Source organism: Acipenser ruthenus, chromosome 18, assembly GCF_902713425.1.
Source record: "Acipenser ruthenus chromosome 18, fAciRut3.2 maternal haplotype, whole genome shotgun sequence".
NCBI lineage: Eukaryota > Metazoa > Chordata > Actinopteri > Acipenseriformes > Acipenseridae > Acipenser > Acipenser ruthenus.
The window spans coordinates 19796273-19817401 of record NC_081206.1 but is presented as its reverse complement, the minus strand read 5'-3'; the positions used below and the strand labels follow the sequence as shown (position 1 = coordinate 19817401).

Genomic DNA, 21129 nt, shown 5'->3' with positions numbered 1-21129 from the left:
AAAACAATGTTTAAATTAAAAACACTGATCAGAAGGAACAAAAGACATTGGAACTGGAGGCTGGCCACATTTAATTAATTAAATCATTAATTAGCATACATGCTCAATTCCGAAGCTTGTCCTCAAGCCAAGGTGGGGAGGTAAAGCAAAGCCATGGTATTGGGGTCAATACAGCCACAGCCTTATTACCAATCACTGTGGGATCTTTAACATCTGCCAAGCAGACAGGACCTTGGGTTTATCTCTCATGTGACCCTCTATACACACGCCCAGACATATACACAGACACATCATGCTGGGTGTTGGAAGATAGGGAATAATAATGACTTGGACCTTCTGTGAGAAGGATGCAAACCTATGAACTGTGATTTGTATTTTTTTTCTTCTGTGAATTCAGTGCAGCAGTGCACAGCAAAAACAGGACGGCATGTGAGGTTTCACACAAAGCTCTATTAAATCCACCACAATATCCTTGCATTGCCACTGTAGGGCCACTGCATTGCCTTTGAAAATCATTTGGTAGGAGTAAGCCACCAGACTCTTGTCTTACTTACTATAAAGATACTGTGAGTCTGTGAGACATACATTATACAGACAGATAAATACAGAAAGAGGCTTTAAAAGTCAAAGCAGATTTAGAACTGACCCAGATAAGAGATGAAAAGGTATAGGCCACAAAGTAGATCCATAAAAAATGCAGTGGTTTTTTTTCCGTTCTTGTTCTGAAAGGACTCTCACACAATATATTTTTCCAGAAGCTGAGCAGAGTAAACAGTGCTTTCTGTTATCTATATATTGTGAGCCAGCTCACAAGTTTACCACCAGGAGTCGTTCATGGCAGGCTTGGTATGAGCCCACAGAGGTTGCCAGTAATAATCAGATGGACTTGTGGGCAGCATACATGCCTGCCATAACGTCAAGGAGTTAACGGGCCAACAGGCTGCAGGTGTGGTTAGGTAGGCAATTATGGTTTGACTATTGTTAGACTATCATTGGCCTTAATTGGCCCACACCTGTAGCCTGTAACAGCCAAATGCCTGGCTGGTAAAAGGGAGCATGTGCCACCAGTCTGGTGGGTTGTTTGTTTTGTTTTCCTGCCTGAGAACCTCTGGGGTTTATCTACAATAAAACCCGAATAGAATAACTGGAATCAGTGTCGGATAACGTTGTGGTCCTTTGCATCTGTTCTCTACAGGGGCTACGAGGAATGGCCCGTCTGCTGCTGGGATCCATAAAGGACTGGACTGCAGAATAAGGGTAGGAGAAGGGTTTCCTAAAGAAGCCAAGCAAGTTAGGAAAACCCCAAACCCCAGGTGGAATTACCTATTCACCAACTGGATGTGGTTATTGGTCCAGTTGGTTTACATCGGCATTTTTGTTTTGGTGGTTTTGTTTTGTTTGAAATCTTGTTTGAATTGTTTACTTTCTTTATGGACACATCTCGATAACGCAGCTGACATTGCAGTATAAGAGCAAGCCTTACAGAATACTGGAATAAAAACTTGCTTTGTTTTGGAAACTACTGTCTGTTTTCTCTGTGTGCACCCACCCGCTCACAATATATATGTAACAGTTTCATTGTGCAGCATTGTGCGTAACAAAATAAACACAAAAACATGGCACTAGGGCCAAAATAAAAGGTTTAAACAAAATATCTGTGTAGGCTGGGCATTCACATTCACCAACACAACACAACAATAGAAATTAAGATATGGAAATTTGGTTTCTATCTACAGCTGCTACCAGCATACACGTCACAATAATAGCATGGCTCGCCTTATAAATCAACTGTCTAATGTCATTTTCAAATGGTTCTGAAGAGTGAAAATGAAAAGCAGACGCTAGTCAAAAGTTTTGCATCACCCTATAGAACTAACAAATTTTTCTTCATAGTCAAATGAAACCTGCTGAATGTTACGTTAACATATTGAATTACATACCGCTTTGTAGTTTTCCATATACTTAACAAAAAACTGACACAAATTAACAAATGTGACATTTTGAAATCTAATATGTAATACTGTACTACTTTTGCAATATCATTTTGTAGTTTCTTTGATTACATGATAGTTTTTTTTTGTTTTTTTTTTAAAATTACACACCAATCCTAAAATTCTAGGTGATGTGAAACCTTTGGCCATAGCTGTACGGCAGTAATGTATACAAAGCTTGTGTTTGTCTACATCTCACCTACCTGCATGTCTGTCTATTTATCTATCCATTTATCAATCTATTTGTCATATTGTACCAGTTAATCATCTTTTTGCAGTCTCACTCACACATGCACAAAGGATTCTTTTAGACTGTTTAGTCTTCTCTCTCTGACGTCCCCAAGTCTGTGTGCATTAACACCAGCACCCCCAAGCACATTTTCTTTATTTTTCTTATTTTTATCAGTCATCCTGTCATCAGCTCACAGAAGAAGCTGTTGATCTTGGCAGGTCCATGCTCACATTGCTAAATGTACTCTCTACAGGTCCAGGCGGATGTGCAATAAAAAAATAATACAAAATTGGCTAATGATATACAGGCAGACAGACATGTTTCCCCCGGAATATTTATTCTCTCTCAAGTTTGTGTACCTCTCAACACCAAGAAGAATTGTTCCACGACAAACTATCTCTGTGTATTTGAATTGTAACGTATTTTCTATCCAAAAGTGTTGGGCAGACAACAGGCAACACCGTGTTGGGGCATTCTTTAAATGTTTATGGTTAGTTTGTGTGACATGGTTTGAAGATGACTTATAAATAATCTTGGTGCTCCCCAGATGCATGATGGCAATTATCGAATGGCTTTGGGTATAATCTCTAGGCCTAAGGCAGTAAAAGGGGAGCATGTTTTAAGAAGAGTAAACTCTGTGGACATTTCTCCCCTGCAAAGCAAACAGAAATGATGGATTTGAATCTATAATAAGTGCTTAAAAGGATAAGCAATGAGACCTTATTATGATTCCTCACACAGGGCTGCTCAGTGCATTGTGACGTAATGTAACCTGGCATTTAGTGCTGGAGACTGGAAACTGGGTTGGGAAGATTAAAAATCTAATTTATGATGTCTGTCTATGAGGTCATTTTTTTTTTACTGGTAGAACTCTCTATTTTATATTTTGGGTGTATGTACAGCTCTTACTATACAGTTGCATTGTCTTAATATTGGGATTCTAATGAGGAGGAACCAAATCCCATGCCCAGTAATAATGCATTGAGCTCCTGATAATACTTTAAACTTACATGTTTGTGTTCCTACTCCCACAGAAACCTTTACACACCTGTACAGCATCAGCCAAAACATCTGTCTATATACTGCATATTTCAGAGGTTACTTTCTGGTTATCATATAAATGACTTATGTGCAGAAAAAAGGCTATAGAGAATAGGCATTTTCTTTGCAGCTCTTAATTTATAAAAATTAATAATCTATTTTCACGAAAATTACAACTTGCAGCAAGGGACGTGTCTCCTACTATGTGTACTGTGTGGACTGCAACTCTCTTAACTAATTAAAATCTAATTGAATACATTTATGAACACTGGAACTTGTCCAGATTTTATAGAGGAATTTAGCAGACTAAAAGTACAAGGCTAAGAGAGCTCAGGAGAATTAAGTCTTACATGTATCTACTGAGGAGGTATGGCAAAAGCACTCTATGTGACGCAGCCAGCATTGGAGCAGCTCATTGTCCATGTCCAACCCGTCTTGTCTCTTGTTTGTATGATGATGATTTTGTGATACCTATATACTGTGAAATTGTCTCAGACCTCCATGTTTCATGAAGCAGGGCTGGAAGTGAAAAGGAAACCAGGCTCCTTTAACACTCTACTGAGCCACCAGGTTTGACGGAATCCCTTAAATTGCATTTTAATTCAATTTCGATTTCCTATGAAAAGCCCTGCAACAGAATGCGCGCAATACTCTTCATTATACTTAGAAAACCCAAGCCCAATTGCAGACAGCTCCTCCCCATTCTCCTCACCCACCGCTGTACTTCCTTCCTTCTGCTTTGAAGCTCAGGATTGATCAAATAAAAGTTACACCTCTGTAAATTGTCCCAAATGGGCTCTAAAGTTTAGCTGTAATTATGTTACGGCTTACTTGGACTTGGGAATTAAAATATATTTGCTTAGAAATGCAACTGCTTGCTTGAAACTGGTTTCCTTTAAAGAATTTTTATATGCTTTTAAGTCTTCACTTTTGGCACTTTGCTGTTTTATAAAAAGGCACATTTAGTTTTTGCTGGAAGGCTTGTTGAGGATGTTTGCTAAGAACCTCTGGGGGGTTAGAAGTGAAAGAAGAGGGGGAATGCACAGACTATACAGGTCACAGGAGATTTGCACTGACTTTGAGCATTGTAACTCCCTCTGCCTCTGTTCTGCTAGCATCTCCAGGAGTGTGCTAATCTCCTTGCAGTGGGAAAACACAGAAGCCTGTATTGAATTTAAAAAGATTCCCCTGGTGGACTGACAGAATGCATTTTCAATTTGCAGGTGAGTTTATTTGTTCATGTTATTCCATCACCTCAGCAGCAGACTCAGTGCTGAATCTTAATTAAACATTATTTTTAAAACAACATAGTCCTTGTTCACACATTTCTGTCACAATGAAATGGCACATCTTTCAATGAGATATTGCATTACAAACTGCCATACTACTCAATGTAAACTTTATACAGTGCATACATTTACAAATAAACCTATATTAAATGTCCCGTGACTTACCAGCCCCAGAATGTATTTTCTCCTCCAATAATCACTTGTCTTCAGTAGCCAAGTCTCGCTGTACCTAGTACTAGATTTTCTATATCACCTTGAGAATGCTACCTTGTGTACCTCTTTGCCAGAATAAAATTAAGATATTAACTTGAAATTAAACTGAAGTAATAAAACAGGAATTCAAAAGACAACTGGGAGCATGAAACAGTTCCTAGTGATTATTGGAATGTGTTTACATTGACTCATAATCTCACAGTGCCTTTTTCAAGTTGGTTTAAATCCAAAGGGTTTTAAAGATTAAGATAGGCAATAGCATGGACTAAGCCTTGATGTAAGCCTAAAATTAATTCTCTGGCAATGGCTGACCACCTATCCTGAGGGAAGGTAATTCAATCCAGGTACTTTCAGATGGAGTTTGGGACTGTGGACTTGTCTGTTTGGTTTCTTGATGATTAGAGGTTTCTGAGCAGATTTTAATGGCGCTCAGTCCTTGGTCCTCCACAATAAATGATATATACAGAGGATTGACCACAAATGAATGAGGTGCCAATGAGGTGCATGGCAGCCAGGATAAGTCAAAGTGATGAGCCTGCAAGGAGTTTAAATTGTTATGGAGGTATCCATTCATTGTCATTACTTCCTTCGAGTCACTTGGATAGAGAAGCACCTGTCAACCAAGTGCTTACCAGCTGCTCTATAAAAGTCTGTCAGTCTTACAACTTGCCAACAGGGGGAGGCTGCTTTTATAGATGAACATTAAACATTCATGTTAGGCACAGCCTAGGTACACAAAAGTGTCTGTTACATATCTCAGGTATTGCTAATGTACTGAGGAAGCTAATTGATCAATTCATACTGTCACTTTCTCTACAAGACACTGGCTAACAGCACTGTATGAGCTTTCATCCCTAGTCCACGAATACAAAATGAAAAGTTTACCCAGAAACGGACACCGTTAGTATAAACCACATACTATAAGACTTGCACAGACTTGCTTCACCTTTAAGCTTGGTGGTTGACAAAAGGCCACTACTCACTGACAGCAATTAAACAACCCGTGAAACTCTAATTGGGCTATAAGATAACGGCAGGCTCCTTTGTTTTCTCCCAAAAGACTACCTGGTGTGAAAATTTGCAGCTTCTTGACTTAACTGTAGGCTGAGTTTTAACCCTTCTGTGCTCAATATTCATGGAGCTTTTCACAACAGTCTAGAATATACAGTAAAAAGAGTGGTGTCCTCTATTGAAGGAGCAGTAGAAAACCAGACGAAAGCCAAATCTAACCGGAATTATCTCTTAATGTATCTTATTATCCCAATAATGGTATAACCAGAATGGAAATGCTTTATTCAGCAAATGCAAAGTAGGTTCCTGTAATGTGTGTGTGTAAAGCCTGTTAGCCTGACAATTCAATGTCATTTGATTAATTTGAGTATGTACTTATACTGGAATTATGCATACAGGACTATCACGTATGCATTTAATTAGAATACATTATATTTAAGTACATACTTTCAGGTAAAACCAATATATAACACTAAAATCAATACTTGTGTTCACTGAATGATCTGCAGTGGCAATGTTAAAGCACTAAAATGGTTCTGCATTAAGAGTCAGTGGTAGCACAAGGGTAGCTACAAGGGTAGGAGGTAATAATGATCAGGGTTTAATCATGGTAATGCACTGATGTAATAATTCCCTATAAGAGTGTATTTATAAGTAGCACTAAATATGATATGTAAACAGTAAATCTATTGTCTTCAAGACAACAGTTCCGTGGAAAGTGAAGGAGCAGATGTTGAACACCAGCACTTGTAGCTTTGAGAACTTTCTTCAGGGCATCTCAGCTTTTTAGTTGGATTTTTAAAGTCTTTGTATTTTTTTCTCACTGAAACATCTGTTGTTTATTGCCCCCCTGCTGCTCAATGCTGGCCCACACCAGTGATGTTTGGCCCGGGGTGGAAGCACATGATAAGCACTCGACAGCACAGCCCCATAAGGTTCTATAAACAGCTGTTACAAATGTGGGAAATGTAGGGCCCAAATCAGTATTTTGGCTAAAATCAATATGAATTAATTACATGAATTCTGATATTCATGAACCATCTATAGACTGGACAATAGACTGGAAAAGTTTAATGAATATCAAACTATTAAACCGTTTCGCCATTCTCTAATTGTTTAAACTTAGCCAAAAACATTAGCCACTAGATTCATTCAGTAATTTATTTATTTGTTTTGTCGTTACTTGCACAGATAATGATAGTATATTATATATAGCTTACTAAATAGAATCACACTTTAAGCAATGTGGGGCTTAATCATAAAATTACTTAATGTTAATTTTACTTTCAAATTGGAATTATAATACCAGCATTGAATTCAAAAGACAGAACTTGTGGTAGAAACATGACAAAGGCTTCCTGAAATGTAAAACATGTAACAGGTGGGTTTTTGACTTGCATTATAGTGACACCTTTTATGTTTAATTGTGGGTCACTACTACTACTACTACTACTACTACTAATAATAATAATAATAATTTAAAATCAACATCATGTAATATTAGAACGGAACTATTCCTTCTCTGCTCTGTCTGACTCTCTCCAGAATGGATCGGTTAATGGGTAGATGATACAATTACAGCAAATTGTATCAGTTTATCTGTCCATTAACTTGTCAATATCTCTTGTCACTCTGTTGCATCTACAGTACCATGTACAGAGAAAGTGAATTTACCAGGCACCAAAGGGACTGAAGGGGGCTGGTTTTTATGGTTCCTCTCCTTCACTGGGAAATCTGGCAAAAGCATGTGACTGCTGAGATCAGGTGGTTGTACCGGGCTATTCTGAAGTCCTGGTTCTTTTGTCTTGTGAGAATCCAATGCACACAGACCAATGCATGCATTAATAATAATAATAATAATAATAATAATAATAATAATAATAATAATAATAATAATAATAATAAATAGTTTTATAGAAGCACACCAAGATCAGTTGTGTTGTGCTCTCCAGCCTATCTGACATCATATGTAATACTGCAATACGGGTGTAGCAGTAGCGGAACTAAAGTAACTACAATCCGCTTTTATCTAAAAAATTCAGTATACTTTTTGTTCAATAAGTTGTCAACAAAACTACCATAAATGAATACCTCTCTGTGTGCGTGTGTGTGTGTGTGTGTGTGTGTGTTTACAGTATGTTTAACCCTCACTGTCATCCTAATAGGCACTGTGAACAACCTACAGATATGGAATACTAAACCTCTCAATTACGACCCAGCCAGTGTCCTTTCAATGTTAATGTAATGATGGACAGTAATTACTTTTCTAGGCAACTCCAATCTGTTTACATAAAAAAAAAGAAACTGACGCAAGAGTGACAGTCACCGCATGATTGAAATGCTACTACGAGACACATTCAGCAGAGAAACCCAATACAGATCCCATAAATATCCAACAACAAAATGTCTAATACAATAACCTGCGAGAGACCGAATATACTGCATCGGCTTTACAACGGCTGATTCATTTGTCAATGCTTGTGAATGATGCCTGACTGAACTGATGTAGTTAATGTACACTGTAATATCTGGGTGACTATTAGCACAGTGGAGAATGTTTTCGTCTGTAATCTCTAAAGTCCTGGGTTAGAATCCAGCTGAAGTCTTACACGTTTGATGGGTTCAATCTATCTGTTAGTGGAGCTCTTATAATAGAATTAGGCTGGCACTCTCTGCTAGGGAGAGGCCCCTAACTGAATAGCAGTGAGGGGTGGGCTTTCAGGATTGGACTGAAATGCTTTACAGGGATTGGGAAGCACCCATACAGTAACATCAGACTCGCACCTTGCCAATCATTCCCAAATCATCTCCAATGGCAAGGCAGTGGAACTATAATCGAGAGTTCTTTACTTTGGAGTAATGGTGCAGGGGAAGCTACATGCATTTGGAAGAATGGTACCAAAGTGGTAGCATTTCCATATTTTGAGATAACAATAACAGCATAATGATACTGATCAATGTACACTGGCAATCCATTGCAGTACCATGGGACCACAGTACCAAAGTGAAGTATTTTATTCCAAATGCATTACCATTATTAACGCTGTAGTTTGCTAATAATGTTGTTTTTTTTTGTTATTGTTTTTTTTTCAGATAATATACTGGTATTATAATGGTATCTAAATGGTATTGGTAGCTTGTTACTAGTTTTGTAACTACTGTTTTATTACAGTTTATTACACAAATTTAACTTTGGAATGACATCCTTGATATATCTGCCCTTTCCATATAAACGTCATCTGAACAGGAGATGGGAGACGCCAGATATATGAGCTTTCTGAATATATCACAAAGCACTTTGCCCTTAAAATGGAAAAGCTTGCACAAACAAACAACAAGATGCAAGAATCAGCATGGGTTTTATAGTACCTTTCAGAGTAGACAAACGTCCCTAGCTGATTAGATACAAATACTCAGCCCTTGACTATTTCCCAAAGATTCATTGACTTTAACATTTAAATCTCAAGGGAGAAGATACAAATAGCTATCTCTCCTTGAAAGAAAATAATCTAATTTCATTAAAAAGTCCTTTATAAACCTCAAATTAACCTTAGCAGTAGCAGAAGCATGGGTAATTGCTTGTATGTGCTAATAGAGTTGTCTAGACATTTGTCTGCTTGCTTTTTAAAAAAAAAAAAAAACATAAGATTAGGCTTTACACAAAAAAACCCCACTGCCTATTGAAAACACATGGAGTACTAATCCACTTAATGATTGGGAAGTTTTTTTTGTTGTTAAATGGTCTGCATATCAAGAGCTCTGACAATGGTTATTTAGCTACGTTGTCAATCGGGAACAATAGGAAAAAACAGGCAGCCTTGTAGCTCCATAAAAAGGGGTCTCACTTCCTTGAGTCCTTTTAAATTCTAATGAGACGGAGGTCCTTAGCTGTAAGGGGGCACACTATGGGACACAATTAAAAACAACTGGCACCTCTGCATATTTACTCTATGTAATCTGATAAAAAGCCAGGAAGAAGCAATTCTTTAGAATTGTATATCACATGTTTAAAGGGCTGGTCCTTGGTACAAGGAGAAGAACAACAAGAAGAATGAAAAGAATACGGTTTTTCCAACTTTTTGACTTTTCTCTATGTGATATTTAAGTGTCAAGAACTCAAATAGTTGAGGCATTCAGGTAGGTAAACCAGGTACTAATAATGTGGTTAACCTCTGACATACCATCCTTGGTATATAGAACAATATAGATCAACATATATATTTTCATTATAATAATCATGATCAGCAATGATAGTGTACAGTGGTTTCCCAAAATGTCTGGACACCATATATTTGATAGTTTTTCTCCACTCTCTCTTTATATATTGTAAACAATATATGCCCTTTATACATATTTATTTGAATCTAGATTCACCCAGTTCCGCTAGAGCTCCCGTCATTGTCACATTGAAGGAGCTCAGGCAGGCTCTGGTAGACGTTCTTTTGCATGCATGACTCCACTCCAGTAGCCGGCTGGATGTAAGTGTGTGCCCCAGATCTGTCTACCTTTAAACATCAGGCACTGAGATATTTAGTGATTCTTTGCAGCTGTACTTAAGTATAACTGACTATCCATAAGTCCATCCTCTAACATATTCCTCGTGGATCAGATCAGATTCTGAATGGAGTGGTCATTATCTCACAGGTAGATGCCCTCTAAAAGCTATCAGGACTTTAGAATCTTAAAACTCACTTTAAGATGACAACATAAATTTGAAGGAGCCTAAGCAATCAGTTCAAATACGACTGAAAACCACTTCTGTGTATACAGAAAAAAAATTGGTTTATATCCTCCGCAGTAGTACTGTTTCATGACTATCAAACTTTAATTTCTCAAAATAGACACCTATAAACTTGTATTTCTTTTAACTTATTGTTGTTAAACAAAATAAGTAGATACTGTAAAGTGTGTTTGCTTGTGGTCCCTGGTAACTATTGGGTATTGGGTCAGGGTCAGTGTTTATTAGCTGCAAGCGAAGGCAGCTCATTTCCCCTAGATATGTATGTGGTGATGAGAGATATTTTGCCAACCTTAAACATGCTGACGATTTATTAATATTCACAGAATTTCACCTATTTGCAAATTTGATATACTAGTATATACATAACCACATGTCATTATAAAGATTCAAATACAGTGTGTCTCATTTGCTTTTCTGTAAAGAGAAATAGATTTAAAAAAAAAAACTCTTTTCAATGTGATTTACACTTCCCCTTGCAGGCTCCTTTCATTTGTTTTTATATCCATGCAGCCCTGGGGCACAATTAACCTGTTGGCTGTTCCTTTACTTACAAAAATGGCAAGTAACCCAAAAGCAAAATAACCTTCACTATCTCAAGAGTAATTACAAGAAATGGCACCACAAATTACATGGTTACATGTATAAAACTGAATACTAAAATACCAGCTGCTGAGGAACAAAAACATCTGGTTTCACAAAACTTCAGTAAAACTAGGACCCAGACCTTTGGAGAACTATGGTATCATTGTTGACCATGATAGTAGCTCATGGTATAACAATGACTGGTTGTGATCTACGGCCATGTTCTGGAAAATATGTTCCATGTCATGGAAAATATATAGTTTAGCTGTAGTGCCATATAACCAAAAGCTGCTGATAATGGTAAATCAGAGTGGACCATGTTAATAGTACATGGTTTAAATGACACGATGATACACATGTCTGGTGAATATCTTATTCATGTTTTAATGGTATGGATTTTATATGTATTTACAATCGTTTTTTCAATCCAGCTGTTTCTTAAGACACTTTCCTGTGATCAAAGACTGTGTAGACATTTGGGCAATGCAATAAGACTACCCCCCAAGTCTGAAATGTTTTCATCACCACACTGGCACCAAAAATACTGTTTTTATCATCAAACAGTGCTGTGACTCCATACAAACTCTGGTTGCTATAAACTCTGGTTGCTAATAAGACTCCCATCTCTCTCTTTAGCAGTGTCAGTCTGCCTGCCAATCTGTCCCTACACTTCTGCACTTGTGTAAGACATCTGCTTGTCTATTTTTTCTAGAAACAAAATAGGGTCCTTTTTCCCTTCACACAGAAAATATGAAAAATGATCAGAAGTTAGCATTTTGGCTTTATAGCCTTCTTCGGGCTAAAATTAAGAGTGAATAATCTAATCATGCACACAATTCCATGCACCTTTCCACTGCAAACCTATTTTGCTTTAAATATTAGTGTTTTTAGTTTGTTTTAGCATTTTTAGCTTGCTTTATATAGTTTATTTATGCATTGGCACATTCCATATGAAAAATGCTATCCATCACGGATACTTCTCTGTCTGCCTTTCTGTCTCTCCCTTTCTGTTGCAACATTATCTCCTATAGTGCACCGAAGCCTGAAATTCATAAACTGAGCTGGACATGTGTTCAATTTTTTTTTTTTTAGTATTGTTCTTTGTTTATATTTCTACAGCATAAAATAATGTTTCAAATCCTTTGTTCTAACTAGTTCATTACCTCATTCACATACAAAAACAATACAATTGCAAAAACTCATGCCACAGAAAACTATTTTACATACAAATGAATTGAGCCTGCCAATGGAATAAAAAAAAGTTATTTGCCAGCATGTGTGCGTCTTACTTAAAATGGATGAGATAAAGCCCCTCAAAACAATAAACCTCGTTAGTGCAGCAAAAGAATTTCCTTCCCTGTGATCACTATTACCATGGAAAAATTCATTTTTAATATAAGCCCATTTAAAAAAAAAAAAAGCCTTGGGAGTAATGGGCCAATCTATAATACATGTTGAACTCTCAGCCCCAGACTGGTCAAATCAGCCTTGCTGCAATTATCTGATAGCCAATGCCTTGGGGGCTGCAAGAACATCCCTGAGCTATCAATGTCCACACATATATCCTTGCAATTGCCCTGAGATGAGACACAGAAACTGCTACTACCCCCTAAGCAAACACTCTGTCAGGCCATTCAGACCTAAATTGCTAATTGCAAACTCTTTTTGGATGCAGCCGCACGTGCAACTCATAACATAGGTCTGATTATGGGCACCAAAGGTCAATGGTTAATTGTGTGGCTGATGAAAAGTTTAGATTCGGTCCCCTTCTGCCGAAACACTGGGAGCCTTTTTATTTCCATCATATTGTGCCTCTTCTAGGGATATGTCGTAAGGCAAACGTGAAGTGCTCCCTCGCTGAAGTGTACCCGTCTGTGTCGGAAAAAACAACCTCAGATTAAGGGCAAAACATGGGCTGCATTCATATAGATGAGGCAGGAAGCAATTTGGCGCAGCTAAGCTTCAACTTGGGCTTTTTAACACAGCGCTCTTTCAATTTCTTGTCATTGCATGCAGTAGGGCTTAGCGTCTAGCGCTTAGGACGTGGGTTTTTTCAAGGAAGTAACTTCTGAATGAAAACAAGTACAAAACACTTCATATGTTTGAAAGTTTCCTCAAAGAGGTGCTTTTATTGAAAGGCTTGCTCCTTTACTAGTATCCATATGCTGAATGACAGACATGCAGCTGGCAGTATACATGGCAAAAGCATTCCAGATTTCTGCTGAAATGTGTCAACATACAGTATGTCTGATTGCTTACTAAAATCATGATGTGCCTGTTTAATATTAAATCAAATAACTGTAACTATAGATACCTTTAGTGGTGAAAGGTTGAATTTGGGTCATTTAGGGTAAAATGTTGTCCCCGTATGGTTTAAAAAAAAAGTTTTTACAGTTTTGCTTACACCAGATTAAGCTTTCAAATGCTTTAAAATGACCAATCATCTCCCCCACTCCTGTTTTTTTTTTTTTTTTTGCTGAGCCAGTGCGACATCTGTGATGGATCGAGGAAGAACCAAATACAGCCGTAGCTAAACCGGCTTAAACTTTCACTCAGCAAGCACGTACCTATGCAAGAACCCCAGATGTTGTCTGAAGTATCAGGTTATCGAATCTTCCATTCAGTATACCGCGCTACAGACCTTCCATTGTTGGTGATATTTGCTTGGTTTTAGAGCCAGTTTTGTTAAACCTTTTTTGTTCAGTACAAAGAAATCCTTAAAATCTCAAAACAAGTGCTGCTGTATGACATCTGTTCAGCTCTGCCAAATCTGAGAGGGTTCCCCTTCTAATCACTTACGCACACACAAGCACACAAATACACACATAGTTGTCAGGTAATGGGCACACCAGTGAGTATAGACCTGACTCTAAGGATGTTTACACCTTTGCCTCAAAGTTTACCCCTAGAACTCCCTTCAACAACACAAAACTACTTTTATTGAATGTAAAGCAACCGGGTTGTCAACAAGGTGTGATTAAGTAGAATGCACAGAAAGCTCAGCTACGGAAGACTGTAGGGAACAGTCAACCAGGAAACATATTTTACAATAAAACTGAACATGATTGTGAGACGCTACAACTTTAATTAAGGCGCTACTCAAAGAGCATCTGCATTTGATGCTGTTCCGTAAAGCACAGGGGCCTGTAAGGGGTTACTGCCCTCCAATCAGTGAGATGATTTAAAAAAAACATTGCAAGATTTGCCTCTTTGAAATGATACATTACTCATTAAAAGGATTACCCTAACCTAGAAGCACTGACTTTTCTAATTATGTCTGAAAGCACAGCAAGGAAATTAGAGCTTTCCAGTTCCAAGATAATCAAAAAGTACTGAATACCTTAATACTCTGTGATGGGCACAACACACATCCAGCTGCTGTTTTGTTTTTCTTTAACAGTGTAGGGTGGGACAGTCCAAGACCTATTGGCTTTCCTGAGTTCACAACACCCAACCAGGAAAGAGTGTCCTCTATGTTCCAGCTCTGTGCAAAGCTTGCCAAAAACGCCAATGAACATATCATACTGTAGAGGAAATCCCATTATTTTAGAGCAATTAGGCCCACAACATAGTTCTACTGTATAAACCCGAAGCCTCGCTGGAAACAGGAACTTCCTCTAGAGTTTACTTTCTCATGACAGAGTAACTGTAGACCGGGGCTGTCTGTCGTGTAAAGTGAATAAATAGTGCTGTCACCTTACTGCACAGTTTCATTATACTGCAGTTAGCTCTGGTTTTCATGCTGGATATGATACCCTTTAAAACGCTTCTTTAAGTATACAGAAAAGTATTTTTAAAGCTAGGTTAACACAAACAAGCTACGTCATGTATAAAACAACTGTTGATATGCAAACCAGATGCTACTGCTGTTTAATTTTGGTTGAAATAATTGTATTTTAATTTGACACTACGTTAAAACTTTATAGATCAATGCAACTCTAAAATACCTTTCTGTTCAAATATGGACATTTCAACTGAAATTAAACAGCAAGTAAACTTTCTCCTAGTTAGCACATTGGCAGAGATTCTGGACTCCTTTGCTTGTTTAGTATAGCAGTAGTGGTCTCCTTGTCTTGCCCTCTGCTTAATCTCTGCTGTCAGCCACACTAAGAGCAGCTGATTAACCATATAATTTTAAGCTTAAAAAAATATATGTACTCAAGGTTGTTCTAAACTCACTCGAAAGCAAAAATATAAACAGCTGAAGACTCATATGATTTTAGAAACTGCTCCTTCTGTGACCTCCATTCAAAAAACTTTATTTTCTTTGTCATTGTTTTCTAAGGTTAAAAATACAGTAGTTTGAAATAAAAATATACGCCAAACCCTCAATAGAAACAGCCAGGAAATTACTTATTTAATTAATCTAAACACATGTTACAAAAACAGTTTTTAAAATAGGTTTTGAGGGGCATGTTAGGTCAAATAACACTGGTTCTCTTGTGTTTTGAATCAAATATATCCTTGGTGTTCAGCCATACAGTAGGTTGTTATTTTTTAGTTTTTGTTTTTTAATTATCAGATACATTTATGATTAGTTGTTTTGCATTATCCACCATTGAGCAGCTAACAAAACACCAGTTCAAGCATTACTAAGTTTAAGCAACTCCCTTGATGTTAAAGCCATGATGTATGATCCCCTTTATAGCCATGGAGAATTTCGTACAAAAGAAATCGAGGTTGTTTTATTATGATAAACTCCTGCTGTTTGTTAAACCTTTGCACACCATTAAACCAATTAAGCCACTTAAACACAATGGGGCCAGTAAAGAAGAAACATGACTAGGACTATATGAAAACAACCAAGGTCCTCATCTGAGCAATGTTTTGTAAATTCATTTGGACAAAATGTACAATTGTTGTTCTGGTAAAGTGAAAGAAATCAGTTTCATGTAGGGCCACACAAATGGGAAGGTCCTCATTTCATTTGAGTCCCGGTAACTGTATATACTCCGTCAAGGTCAGTAGACCCATGTTCCAGCAAAGTGATGTGTCAAATAGATGAATTGAGAGGCCTTTGTTATCGCAATAGCTAATCATTGGGTTGAAAGTATAAATGTTCCATTCAGTTCTCCTATTACGGCAGTGGTGGCATTTAGAACAAGGCATCCAAGGGAACATTTCAGGATTCAAACTTGGTCTTCATATTGGATACAAATTTCAGGCTCTGTCACTTGACCTAATTTTGATTTGCTCAAGCCCCCTACTGAGATCCTGCCTGGACAGTCCAGGAATTAACCTTTTTTTTTTTTCCTGTTTCCTGAAAAGACGGCTGTATGTCCCTATTATCAGCAACTTTTAGTGCTGAAAAACTGCCAATTTTTCCAATAGTATCCATTCTTCATATATGGAAATGCATACCTCAACTGAGTCTTTTTTTCAGAATTTTTACAATAATTCACCAAAAGTTCCTGGAACCGTGGTACTAAACTTTGACCCTCTTACTGTCTGTCTAGGTTTTACCCCTTGAAAAGGAGGCAACCATGATCATGCTTCAGTTCCACCCAGCTATTAAACTGGGTAGAACTGGGAGGACCCCCATTGGAAAAAAACATACTCCATCCCAGTAGGGCTATCTTGGTCAAACAATATCTAAATAAATAATAAATGACAGCTATCATCATTATAGGTGGGGCTAACCACATTCCAAATGATTCCTTTTCGGAATATACTATTACGGAGAACCATATAAACAGCTGGAAAAAAAGATTTCTTTTTGTGATAAATATACCAGTCAGGAGTCCTGCTGTGGTCATTTATGAGTTTGTTTTTCATTTATTTAGCTCTCTGCCAATGGGGCTGGTCCTTTAGTGAACAGATTAATGAAACACTTTCCTATCTTCCCTTTCACTCTTGTCATTTCCTGTTTTGCCAGGAAGTGTGAAAGGAACCCACTCCCACCTCCCCAAAAACAGAAAAAAGTCAAAATCAGGAAATTAAGACATCTCTTTAGCTAATGAGCTTTGATCTCCGAATTAGAAAACAGCTTTGCCATTTAGTGTTTCCTATATGGTAAGCAACATTCACTCAGGGCTTCAGCAGGTAGGATAAAATGTTCACTATCAGGACAGACTTTTAAAAGGCTTCTATGAATAAAAAGGCCCAGTGCAGTCATCTAATTAATGGATATTTGTACATTTACAATGCAAACATCTAATTTGAAGCTCTGTTCGATAAAGAAGATTGTGCTGCCCCTAGTCACAAAGCATTAAAAAAATAGAAAACTGCATTTTCTATTGTTTGTAGTCTGTAATAACACTCGGAAAGCTTCATGAATATCAATTGTATTCATCAAAATAACTTGAATTTAGCTCATTGTTAGGTATATGAGGGAATACCTTTACTGCTTGAATGAGGATTAAGGTGTTAAATTGTGGGTGCCTTATGATGTGCTTTCTTAGTAGACCTGGGAAGTCTAAGACAGTCACTTCTGATACAATATGGCAATTCACAAGCATCTGAGAATTCTGTCTGGAAGTGCCTGTCTGGTCTGGTGAGTGGAACCCTGTGGTGGGTCCCAGTCTTCTTACTCTCCTTTTATTACAAATGAAGGTAACTTCCACTGTTGACACCCTCCTTTGTGTAATAGTACCACAGAATCAGAAACCTTTTAAATAACTGTGCTTTACCTATAAATCAGTTTACAAAAGAGACTAAGCATAGCTCATGTTGTATTTGCACCAATGCAATGGTAAGGAGCAAACCACACATTGGGGAAATTTGGGCACATGCCAGCTAGGGTGCTGGTTCATGAAGCACTGACTTGCTATGTATCCCTGTGAAAAATCACTTCACTGTTGCTTTATGATGATTATGCTGTATATACTAATATAGTTGGTAAACCTAATGAAGCATATACTTAAATACACGGAGTAGGGCAGAGGCAGGCGGTTACATGCCACAAAGTCAGCAGCCGAACTTGGATATTAACCAACCACCTCCCTGCTCAAAGAGCTTATTATTTTAGCCACTAGATTCACTGCCTTCTTGATCTGTGGATATGGGGGCAGTGTTTCTCAAGAGTTCAGTGCTGGGGAGTGGGGTGCAGGAAATCCTGGTTTTAAAATCCCATCTCAGACACTGTTTTTTTCTGTCTGAGACTTTGGTGTCAGTGTAGCACCCACAAGATTAAAAAAAATAAAGTACTTACCTACAAGAATAATTGAATGCTTGTGAAATATATGAATAATGCATATTTTTTTGTGTATACTAAAGTCCTGTAGTCTGGGAGGCAGCCTGTTGGTGGCGCAGTCTGAGGTAGACAGATATAGACCGATGTTGTTGCTTGTTCTTTAGAACTTCACTGACCACTGAAACAAAATCAGCAATACCAACTCTCTTTATTAACGTATATCCATGTTAGTATATTGAAGGTTTAATACACTATTTACTGCTCCTTAAGAACCTTATGAAAATAAACAGTCAGTATCGCATAACCACATGGGACTACAGGGCCACATGTTTAATGTATGGGTGAAAATATTTCTGAAGTATATGCTATCCAAACTTACTGCTTCTTATCTGTAATTGTGTGCATTGTATTTTGAATTGTAAAATTAAATCAGAACTTCACTGACCACTGAGTGAAGGGGCAGCAGTGTGGAGTAGTGGTTAGGGCTCTGGACTCTTGACCGGAGGGTTGTGGGTTCAATCCCCAGTGGGGGACACTGCTGTTGTACCCTTGAGCAAGGTACTTTACCTAGATTGCTCCAGTAATAACCCAACTGTATAAATGGGTAATTGTATGTAAAAATAATGTGATATCTGTAAAAAATGTGAAATAATGTATAATGTGATATGTTGTAACAATTGTAAGTCGCCCTGGATAAGGGCGTCTGCTAAGAAATAAATAATAATAATAATAATAACTGAAGCAAAAGCAGCAATAGCGACTCTTTATTAACTTATTTCCAGATAATGAATCTGCCACAGGACTGCACAGTCTATACGAGGACCCGTAACATAAGTTGCTTTAACTTGTGTTTAATCCAATCAGCTGCAACGCTGGACACAAGCAGACCCCTCTGAAAACAAGATGTCCAAAATGGAAATACAAAAAGAAATAGAAATCATCCAGTGCAATATAGTGCTGCTTTTATATAGGTTCCCCTACATGCCGTAAGCATTTATGTAAAAAAAAAAGGTGCAAATAAACATGACCCTATTTAGCTGGGACTGAACCTAATTACTTTACAGCTCCAGCTTTACTGTTATCACAGTTTACAGCGAGAGCTGTTCCCAAGAAATGCTTTGCTTGTTATTGTGCAGTCTGCATTAAATGTTCCTTCCTGTTGAGAAACTATAAAGTCACACTCAATTTGCTTTTTTTCCCACAGCAAGAGGCTTACATAAACCTAAGCAGAGCAGCAAAGAAGGAAGCAGGGAAAGAAACCCTTTCACCCAACAAATAGCCAACTCCGCTAATAACAACTAGGTAAGAATAGGCTGGAGACATCAGAAAATGTTTTTGCAAGGGTTTAAAGAGGCACCTGAATGAATGATTTGAAGGTCTCAGAATTGTTCAAAGTGTCATTTTTGTTGGGGTCTACAAATAAAAAAGCCGATCAGCGTCTGTTATAATGGTCTATAGTGTCTGGTTTTTAATATCTCCACCCTAAAATGTATCATCTTAATTTTTCGCTAACCTCAGGTCATTCTATTTATATTGTATGTAGTGATGTTAATTATTGACCAGATTGGTATAGAGTTCAGTCACTCTTTAGAACATTAAAATAGAATACTTAGTGTGAGCAAAATATCTCAGAAGTATACTTGTTAATCATGTAGAAGCATTCAAACCAGTTCAGCCATTTTATGAACAAGGTTTGTAATACTGGATAAGGCCACCTGATAAAAATCTGCAGTTGCATATCAAATACAAAAAGCAAGGCATGATCTGTCAGCACATATACTGTACTGTATTTTGGCTATGCAATCACAAAAGATAGCAACAGCATGATCAGCTTGATCATACACCAGCATTAAAGGCATTCCGTTTGAAAGCAAAACTCCAATCAAGCAACACCAGGCCATAAAGATAAGAGAGTGAAAAAGAATGCAGCCCTAACAGGGAATAGTGATAATAATTGAGATGTTGAGTGCAGTAATGGGTGTGATTCTGCGATGGTATAATTTATCTAAATAGGCTTTAAAGTGTGTTTAAAAAAAAAAATACATAAATCAAATTTGAAAATAAGATAGTAAATTAAGTACCCTTATAAAGACAGAAGATTTCAGTATATTCAAAGTGATTCATAAACAATGAGAAAAAAACATTTCAGAACATGTCTTAGACAGCTTGTTCCCAGGCTGTTGGATAGGTCATAGGGGCCCTGTGGGGTGGCCACCCTGCTCACTGGACTTGAAGCTCAGGGGTTGCTTCTTATGGGGCCTCCTGAAGTCAGGAGTATACCCTGAAAACCCCAGGAGATGCAGGACAAAACCTAGACAGAAAGTGCAGGCATCACACCAGACATTCTGGACAATATCCTACAGAACTGGAATCAGAGAATTACCATGTGCCAGGTATATATTCTGTAACAGTTTTCTCATATGGTTTGTAGTTTACGAGTCATTGTGTATATGAATTTCCCCAAATCGTGAAGTAGATTGCTTTTGTTTGCCTTAGTTTACAGACCTTTCTCATTTCTATAGTATTTGGTTAATTCATAGGTTGTTTTCAATCTGTTTTACAGTCTGAGAAATGTGAAGACATTTACTTAGCTTAGTAACTAGTCATTGAGGAAGCCTGGTTGTTCATTTAAGACAGTGACACTGAGCAGCCAATTTGCCCTATGTAACAAGTGTACACTGAAAGCAGCATTTTCTGTTTCCTAGTGTTTCTAAGGAATAATTACAAGTACATTACCATTTTTTTTTTATTTATCTGCACTAAGCCCCAGTTTCTGTCCTTCCCACTGAGAAACCAACAAAACCATATGAAAGAAGCTGTGAGAGAACCTTGCAAATCTTGTTAGCGAGCGTGGGGAAACAAGACAACACAGGCTGCTGTAAAGAGATGAAGGGCCG

The 21129-nt window shown here is 37.7% G+C and overlaps 1 protein-coding gene and 1 long non-coding RNA gene across 5 annotated transcripts in view; one reads left to right on the top strand and one right to left on the bottom strand.

Annotated features, from left to right (window-relative positions):
- The window catches only part of kif26ab (kinesin family member 26Ab), a 118087-nt gene that overhangs the window by 74117 nt on the left and 22841 nt on the right, over window positions 1-21129 (bottom strand). The window lies entirely within an intron of this gene.
- Window positions 903-21126, top strand: LOC131698647 (uncharacterized). The gene is made up of 3 exons (XR_009307690.1): window positions 903-1257; window positions 19437-19534; window positions 20997-21126. It is a non-coding gene; the product is annotated as an uncharacterized LOC131698647 (long non-coding RNA).